Here is a 9028-nt window from a genome sequence, read left to right on the forward strand (position 1 = left end):
AGGTCAGGTTTGTAAGTTTTTAGCTCACTTACTATGATCCTGAGAAGAACATTAACATTGTAGTAGCAAAGCTATTCAAACATCAGAAGTAGTTTTATTAGTAGCATTAACCCTAACTTACTATATTAAACATCTGGAACACAATTTTATGTAGAATAAAATATCTAAACACTTTGCCAATTCTCACCCTGATATCCCTTTTTTCTCCATTTTTTTCTTCCCTAATCTGTGTCCTTTTTTTCAATGTTATTTATACTCTTTTCCTAATTAATATACTCCATTTTAGCTGTACTTAGCAATTGCTCATTAACCTATTCAATTCTGGCTCCCACTCATTTGTATCAATTTGGATTGCTTGCGGGAAAGGGTTATGTTCAAACTCCCAACAGTAGCATTAGGACAAAATGGCTTAGTATTGTTCCAACACTGCAGTTACAGTGTAAATGCAGTCTGAATCTTGCATGAGGGCCCGACCTGATATAGAATGAAGCCGAATGAGATTCCCTGGATGAGGTAGTCTCATTCTGCTTCACTTTGGAACCAATTTGGATGTTGGTGCCCGGTTTTTACTCCAACTTTGGCACAAAGCAGCAACATTAAACTTGTGGAATATAAATGCACTATAAGATCCTGGAGTGGTAACTGCCTCAGTTGTCAGTGGTTTCCTGAGGCTGGGATTGAGGGTTGCAATGCCAAATTAAGGTAGACAGTACTGGTGGTTCACCAGCACCATAAATAGTGCAGGTGAATTCAGTGTTAATTTCAGCACAGCCTGATAGCAGATTCAGTTAGAGGCCAGTTTACTCACTTGAAATAATTACAGCTAAAGTAATTATTTCAAGGTGAGTTCATTTTCATCATATAGCAAATATTTTGAGTGAAATATTTAGTGGCATGAATATTAAGTGTAAAAAATGCTACTAAGTCATGCACAAATTATTATTTGTAGCAAAATACATCAACTTAGTTGGGTCTACTTGTATATGTTTAGCCAAGTTTGAACAAAATACCCAAATGTGGTGAGGTGGTGAATAGGGGACAGAGTGAGTGATACTCAAGAGGGGAGCAATAGACATTAAGTGTCGAGTGAAATATGTTAAAACAAGTCAGCTCCAAAAAAGAAGATAACAGGAAGAGAAAGGTAACTGATCATTCTATTCTGGTTTTAATTATTTGATATTGAATCTATTAATACTTGTACTTGGCATAACGATTGGTAAGTTTAAAAGAAACCTACCAATCCATGAAGAAAGATGCACTTGTGTGGATATCGAGTGAGGAGAGGAACAGGCACACCTGTGATATCTAAGTTTACATGTAAAAAATGGCAACTTGGCCTAGGTATTTGAGGGTATCCACTGCCTGTGGAAATTTACCTCATCAAAATACAAGAGAAGAGCAGTGGAGAAAATAGGTTTTTAAAACAATCGAGCTCAAAATGGAGTGAACAGAGAAGGAAATGAACATTGACAAAAACTGAAATGCAGTAAACAGTGAAAAATATTGATTAAAAGAAATGAAACAAGTTTGTTCAGAATAATTTTCAAAAATTATTGAAAATGCAGTTTTTTTTGGATAGACTGATGCTAATTTTTATTCCTATAATATATTGAATCAACTTAAGTTAATTCAAATGAATGTTTGAATTCAGATTGTCTATAGAAATCTCTCCATAGTCATTCCTGTTTAAAAAAAAATGATCAGAAACAATTGCTAATCCTGCTTTGAGTGTATTGGAATAGGCAAAAACTCTGGAACATATTCGTCTGTAACATGTACCCAAGAATGGCATTTAGCGTTGGACAGTCATAGAACCAGCTGGATGTTGACAGGATTTTTGAACTGTTTATATAGGTTAAGTTTTGAAGAACTTTGTATTTAGTGAGGTGTTTTTGCTGTCTGGTACCTTGCAGCACAGTATTAAGCAGATTCATTTGGAATCTTTAGGGAATTGTTACATGTGTAAGGAATCTTTGAGGCATTGTATTAATAAGAGACCTAATAAATGCAAGCATTTTCTATTTTGTTTTCATTCAAAAAGCACAAGTGGCCAATAATAGACATCTGGGACTGGTATTAAGCAGCAGCGTTGTTAGCAGATGTTAAACCTGCCTGGTTTATTTGGTTCAATATTGGACTGGCAGCAGGCCAATTTGAATTTTCAATGCTGCAGACTAGGTTGATTGACAGATAGGTCTGATCGGCAGGACAGTATCATCTGGGATCATGGAACAGACAAAATGACGTTCAGGTAAATTGGAATTTTATTTTCATATTTGTCAGATATTACTATTGTGAGGGATGCAACAAATTCTGTAGAGAAAACAAAATTGATGTTCCAATGGGCCAAGAGAAACCTTTCCTGCTATTGGCCCTGATAAAAAAAATTGACCTCTGATTAACTTGTCTGTTCTCATATTTCAGAGTGTAGATTAGAGAAATAGTAATGCAGATGTTGCCATGCATATCCACACTGTTAGCTATGTAAATGACACAGGAAGTGTTAAGAGATGGCGTGAGTTGGAAGCGCACATCTCAGGGATAGATGTTATGATTAAAAAATAAGCACAGAATTTGGATCTCCCTGCTGCAATAATTGGGACTTGGAATAAAAAATTTTAAGTATTTCACTCATTTTGATTTCCCTTTCTTCTTTGTGCATCCCCCACTTCCTTCAACCCACCATTGACGGCCGTGTCTTCAGCTGTATAGGCCCTTAGCTCTGGAATTCCCTCCCTAAACCTCTCTGTGCTCCACCTCGGTCTCCTCCTTCAAGACCCTCTTTAAAACCTACATCGTTAACCAAACACTTGGTCACTCATCCTAATATCTCCCCCTTTGGCTTGGTGTCAATTTTTGTCTAATTATATTCCTGTGAAGTGCCTTGGGAAATTTTCCTACATTCAAGGTGCTATATAAATGCAAGTTGTTGTTGATTCACTCTTCGTCCTATTTTAATTATTTAATTTCACTCTTATCTCATTTCTAATTGATACACACTATTCTATCAATTCCAATCTTTAAAAAAAACAGTTTTCCCATTTTGTCCTTCCTCCCATTTTAGAGGTGGTAACAACTCTGCAAAAAATGTGCCCTTGTCTGAAAATTAACTCCAAAAGATTCTTTTTCCAGCTAACCAAGTACCACGGGGAAAGATTTCTTCTGTGCGTCAGATGTACTTAAATCATAAATAAATTTATAAAGAAAGAGTTTATGGTTTTGCGTTAACTAGCACATGGAGGACATCTTCCCCCACGTGTCTTAAAAAAGCATCAAACTAAGAAGTGATGCAGTGGCATGAGTCATTGGCCAAAAGACTCTGATCATGTGTGATAAAACAATTTATCTGTAGCATGCTAAGAGTAAAAAAAAAATGGGATTAAAGATTATAAGGATAAATATAGACATAGGTATTGATACGTTTTACAGAACACCATGGTTTTAGTGCTGTTAGGGCCAAGGGACTCTCATCGGTGGAATGTTGCTGTTCAGAGATGAATGATGTAGAATAAAGTTCGATTGATTTCTTAAGTTAGTACTCAATTATCATTTGGGAAATTTTACCGTGCTTTACCTGTGACTATTCACCTGTCTTGGGAAACTAAATTAAGGATAATCAACAGCAATGCAAATTGCACCTAATCTGTTGAAAGGAGTGGGATAGATGGGCCTAATGGACTTTTCTCATTCTGTAATTTCTTATAGTGTACCAAGTGCTAACATTTTCTTTATATTCCAAAAAGTTTGCTACTTGAGAGCAGAATTGTCCATTCATCCTATTTGAAGGTATTTTTTTTTTGCTGTTTTTGTTTACAAATTCTCTCAGCTCACTTGAGGGACTCCTCCCTTGGCCCAAACAGCAGGCTGCTTTGAACCCTTTAATTCAAAATGAGAAAACTATCTGATCTTACATATTTTCCCACCTGTCAACTTGCAATGTCTCAAAAGTGGAATGGTACTTGAGGATGGGAGCAAGTTATTCTGCAGACAGAATTTGCCAATCTGTTGATATTGCCAGTTTAACAACCTTGAAGCCATTTAATGACAGAACATCCCAATTAAAATAGGACAGTTGAGAGGGACATTGATATAAGCTTAAATGTAAGGGGATTAGGACAGAAATCAGGAGAAACCTTTTTACACAGAGGGTTGTGAGGCTGTGGAATGCACTTCCAGAGTTATCGATTGAAGCAGAGACCATGTCAACTTTTAAGAATATGTTAGAAGAGTGGTTAAAGGGATATGAGAACAGGGTCTGCATTAGTTCTTTTAAATGGAAAAGACCATTGCTCGTGTAGAGGATAAACACAGACATGGAATGGTTGGGCCCAGCGGTCTGTTTCTGCATTGTAATTCTATGCAAAAGACAAGACCTGTTCAAGCTCAGGTCAAATCTGTGAACAATTCCAGTTTGGAGGTGCATGCTGGTAGAACATTGCTGTAGCGTGCAGTGTCTATCTGCCCATGTTTCCTGTCACCCCAGACTCCTTCCTAACCCCTGACCTTGGGGTAAATTTTAACTCCCAAGAAAGGGTGGGTTGGGGGCAAGTGGGGAGTAAAAAATACTCAATTTTCAGAGCGGGATCGCATCCCAGCTCCAACACGCCTACTTCTGGATTTAACCCAGGCAGGTTTGTCTGCGTGTGGAGAGCAGACACCAGGAAGTCCCGCCCCCACTTAAAGCCGGCGGGCCGATACTTAAAAGGGCAATGAACCTCACTGAGATATTGAGATACTTAATATTTTGTGTATCGGAATAACAAAACAAATTTAACCTTGCCTGTTAGGGTTTCCCATTGCTTCCGATTTACGTCAAGTGAAAGCAGACGGGAAGGGCTGGATCCATGAGGTGAGTGCCTTTATTACATTGCTTATGGGCCTGGAGGAGCAGGAGTGCTTCAGCCAGGTCCAACAAACTCACCTGGCCGACAGGATCCCCGCGATCAGCCGACCCCCCCGCTGATGATGCACCCACCCCACCGATGGTGGATCCCCCCTCAACATTGGTGGACCCCACCTACCTCCGACTCTTCACCTGACCTCCAATGACCTCCGATTTTCTCAGCCCCCCAATCTCTTCCTCAGCCCTCGATCTGTTCCTCAGCCCCCGATCTCTTCCTCAGCCCCCCCCCCCCAACCCAATCTTCTCCCCGGCCTATGATCCCACCCTCCCTCCCTACCTCCGATCCCTGGCTGCGGCCTGCTGCAGCGAGTCTTCTTGCCCAACAGCCAGCCAGCTTGTCAATGAGGCTGGTTGCCGGGCACGAAACCCAGAAGTGCAATTGATGGGCCTCATTGATCACGACCCGCCCACTTACCTTCCGGGTTTCGCACCCCAAAATCATCCCCCCTCCTCCCTTCCGAGTTGGAAGTTAAAAATTACCCCCTTATGTTCTTCCTGTCTACGCTAACAGTAGAGAAACAACTTTCCTCCTTATGTAATGAGCTACGGAAATTTTACATCACCGCTAATGTGAGATTAAAATATGATATTTTGTGTGCTGATAACACTCATAACACTAATCTTAGTATCCATACATTTCTAGCACAGCATAAATCAGCTGCAATCAGAGAGCAATTCAGTTATCCACACATTCCAATATATAACTCATCTAGCTTCCTAAAAGTGTGAACTGCTGATAGTAATAGCTGTATTTCTATGAATAAAAATGAGTGAAGAAATAACTATTTAACTACTTGTGCAATGCTGCTTTAAACTTTGTCTGTCTTAAGTGGCAGCCCCACACTAAAGGGACAATGATCACACTGAAAGATGGTAATTCAAGAACTTTACAATTCATTTCTTTTCCATTTAAAAGAACGAATGCAGAAAGGGAAATTTACAGAAAATATCAGAAAACCATTACAGCAGTAACAGCAAATTTTATATAAAATATTTGAAGGTGAGAATATTACCACAATTGGTATATAACAATCAAAGGAGCTAAAGCCTAGAAATTGCAGTGAGTGACTTTGGGTTAACAGCTCTATTAACAGAGACCTGCAATTCAGTGGAGGGGGAAGGGAAGAAAATCAAAAAGTTGCATCAATACACTGTGCCACTAAATAGTGGGAGTGTTTCAATTCAGGCAAGGAAATGCTTTTGGTGGTCCAAATGTTTACTTCCTTCCTAATGTCACTGTAAAGTAATTCTACTGTTTGTTTTCAAAACAGTTCTCAGTATATTAACCCATATGGTTACAAGACAATAAAAGCAGCACCTCAAATAATTAAGGCCATAAAAACAGCTAATGGAATACTGGGTTTTATGACAAGACGCATAGATTACAAAAGTCGTAATGTACTGGTGAATCAATATAAAACCTTAGTAAGATCACAGTTGGGCCCAACACGAAAGGAAATATGTTGAGGCAACAGAGAGGGTACAGCACAGATTCATGAATGTTCTGCCTGGTATAAGGAAATACAAATACAAAGGTAGACTTGAAAAATTGGGGCTGCTTCATTAGAACAGAGGTGACTACGGGATGATTCAATAGAGGTGTTTAAAATTATGAAGAGATAAGAATATAAGAACATAAGAAATAGGAGCAGGAATAGGCCAATCGGCCCTTCGAGCCTGCTCCACCATTCAATAAGATCATGGCTGATCTGATCCTAACCTCAAATCTAAATTCATGTCCAATTTCCTGCCCGCTCCCCGTAACCCCTAATTCCCTTTACTTCTAGGAAACTGTCTATTTCTGTTTTAAATTTATTTAATGATGTAGCTTCCACAGCTTCCTGGGGCAGCAAATTCCACAGACCTACTACCCTCTGAGTGAAGAAGTTTCTCCTCATCTCAGTTTTGAAAGAGCAGCCCCTTATTCTAAGATTATGCCCCCTAGTTCTAGTTTCACCCATCCTTGGGAACATCCTTACCGCATCCACCCGATCAAGCCCCTTCACAATCTTATATGTTTCAATAAGATCGCCTCTCATTCTTCTGAACTCCAATGAGTAGAGTCCCAATCTACTCAACCTCTCCTCATATGTTCACCCCCTCATCCCCGGGATTAACCGAGTGAACCTTCTTTGTACTGCCTCGAGAGCAAGTATGTCTTTTCTTAAGTATGGACACCAAAACTGTATGCAGTATTCCAGGTGCGGTCTCACCAATACCTTATATAACTGCAGCAATACCTCCCTGTTTTTATATTCTATCCCCCTAGCAATAAAAGTAAACATTCTGTTGGCCTTCTTGATCACCTGCTGCACCTGCATACTAACTTTTTGATTTTCTTGCACTAGGACCCCCAGATCCCTTTGTACTGCAGTACTTTCCAGTTTCTCGCCATTAAGATAATAACTTATACATACAATCATACAAGTTTACAACATGGAAACAGGCCCTTCGGCCCAACATGTCCATGTCGCCCAGTTTATACCACTAAGCTAGTCCCAATTGCCTGCACTTGGCCCATATCCCTCTATACCCATCTTACCCATGTAACTGTCCAAATGCTTTTTAAAAGACAAAATTGTACCCGCCTCTACTACTGCCTCTGGCAGCTCGTTCCAGATACTCACCACCCTTTGAGTGAAAAAATTGCTCCTCTGGACTCTTTTGTATCTCTCCCCTCTCACCTTAAATCTATGCCCCCTCGTTATAGACTCCCCTACCTTTGGGAAAAGATTTTGACTATCTACCTTATCTATGCCCCTCATTATTTTATAGACTTCTATAAGATCACCCCTAAACCTCCTACTCTCCAGGGAAAAAAGTTTCAGTCTATCCAACCTCTCCCTATAAGTCAAACCATCAAGTCCCGGTAGCATACTAGTAAATCTTTTCTGCACTCTTTCTAGTTTAATAATATCCTTTCTATAATAGGGTGACCAGAACTGTACACAGTATTCCAAGTGTGGCCTTACTAATGTCTTGTACAACTTCAACAAGACATCCCAACTCCTGTATTCAATGTTCTGACCAATGAAACCAAGCATGCTGAATGCCTTCTTCACCACCCTATCCACCTGTGACTCCACTTTCAAGGAGCTATGAACCTGTACTCCTAGATCTCTTTGTTCTATAACTCTCCCCAATGCCCTACCATTAACGGAGTAGGTCCTGGCCCGATTCGATCTACCAAAATGCATCACCTCACATTTATCTAAATTAAACTCCATCTGCCATTCATCGGCCCACTGGCCCAATTTATCAAGATCCCGTTGCAATCCTAGATAACCTTCTTCACTGTCCACAATGCCACCAATTTTGGTGTCATCTGCAAACTTACTAACCATGCCTCCTAAATTCTCATCCAAATCATTAATCTAAATAACAAATAACAGCGGACCCAGCACCGATCCCTGAGGCACACCGCTGGACACAGGCATCCAGTTTGAAAAACAACCCTCTACAACCACCCTCTCTGATTTTTCCTGCCAAAGTGCATAACCTCACATTTTCCAATATTGTATTGCATCTGCCAAATCTCCGCCCACTCCCCCAGCCTGTCTATATCCCCTTGTAGGTTTTTTATGTCCTCCTCACTCTCTACTTTCCCTCCCATCTTTGTATCATCTGCAAACTTTGATATGTTACACTCGGTCCCCTCCTCCAAATCGTTGATATAGTTTGTAAAGAGTTGGGGACCCAGCACCGACCCCTGCGGAACACCACTGGCTACTGGTTGCCAGTCCGAGAATGAACCATATATCCCAACTCTCTGCTTCCTGTTAGATAACCAATCCTCCACCCATGCCAGAATATTACCTCCAATCCAGTGATTCTTTATCTTGAGCAATAATCTTTTATGTGGCACCTTGTCGAATGCCTTCTGGAAGTCTAAATACACTACGTCCACTGGTTCCCCTTTATCCACCCTGTACGTTATGTCCTCAAAGAACTCAAGCAAATTTGTCAGACATGACTTCCCCTTCATCAAGCCATGCTGACAATGATGGGACAGAGTAGATAAAAAAAGACTGTTTCCAGGTGATTTGAGGGGCCTGGAATGAGGGGACATAAATATAGGATTAAATATAAGAGATTTAAGACAATGGGCTCGATTTTAGGAGGGAG

The sequence above is a fragment of the Heptranchias perlo genome, chromosome 19, assembly GCF_035084215.1.
Source record: "Heptranchias perlo isolate sHepPer1 chromosome 19, sHepPer1.hap1, whole genome shotgun sequence".
In the NCBI taxonomy this organism is placed as follows: Eukaryota; Metazoa; Chordata; class Chondrichthyes; order Hexanchiformes; family Hexanchidae; genus Heptranchias; species Heptranchias perlo.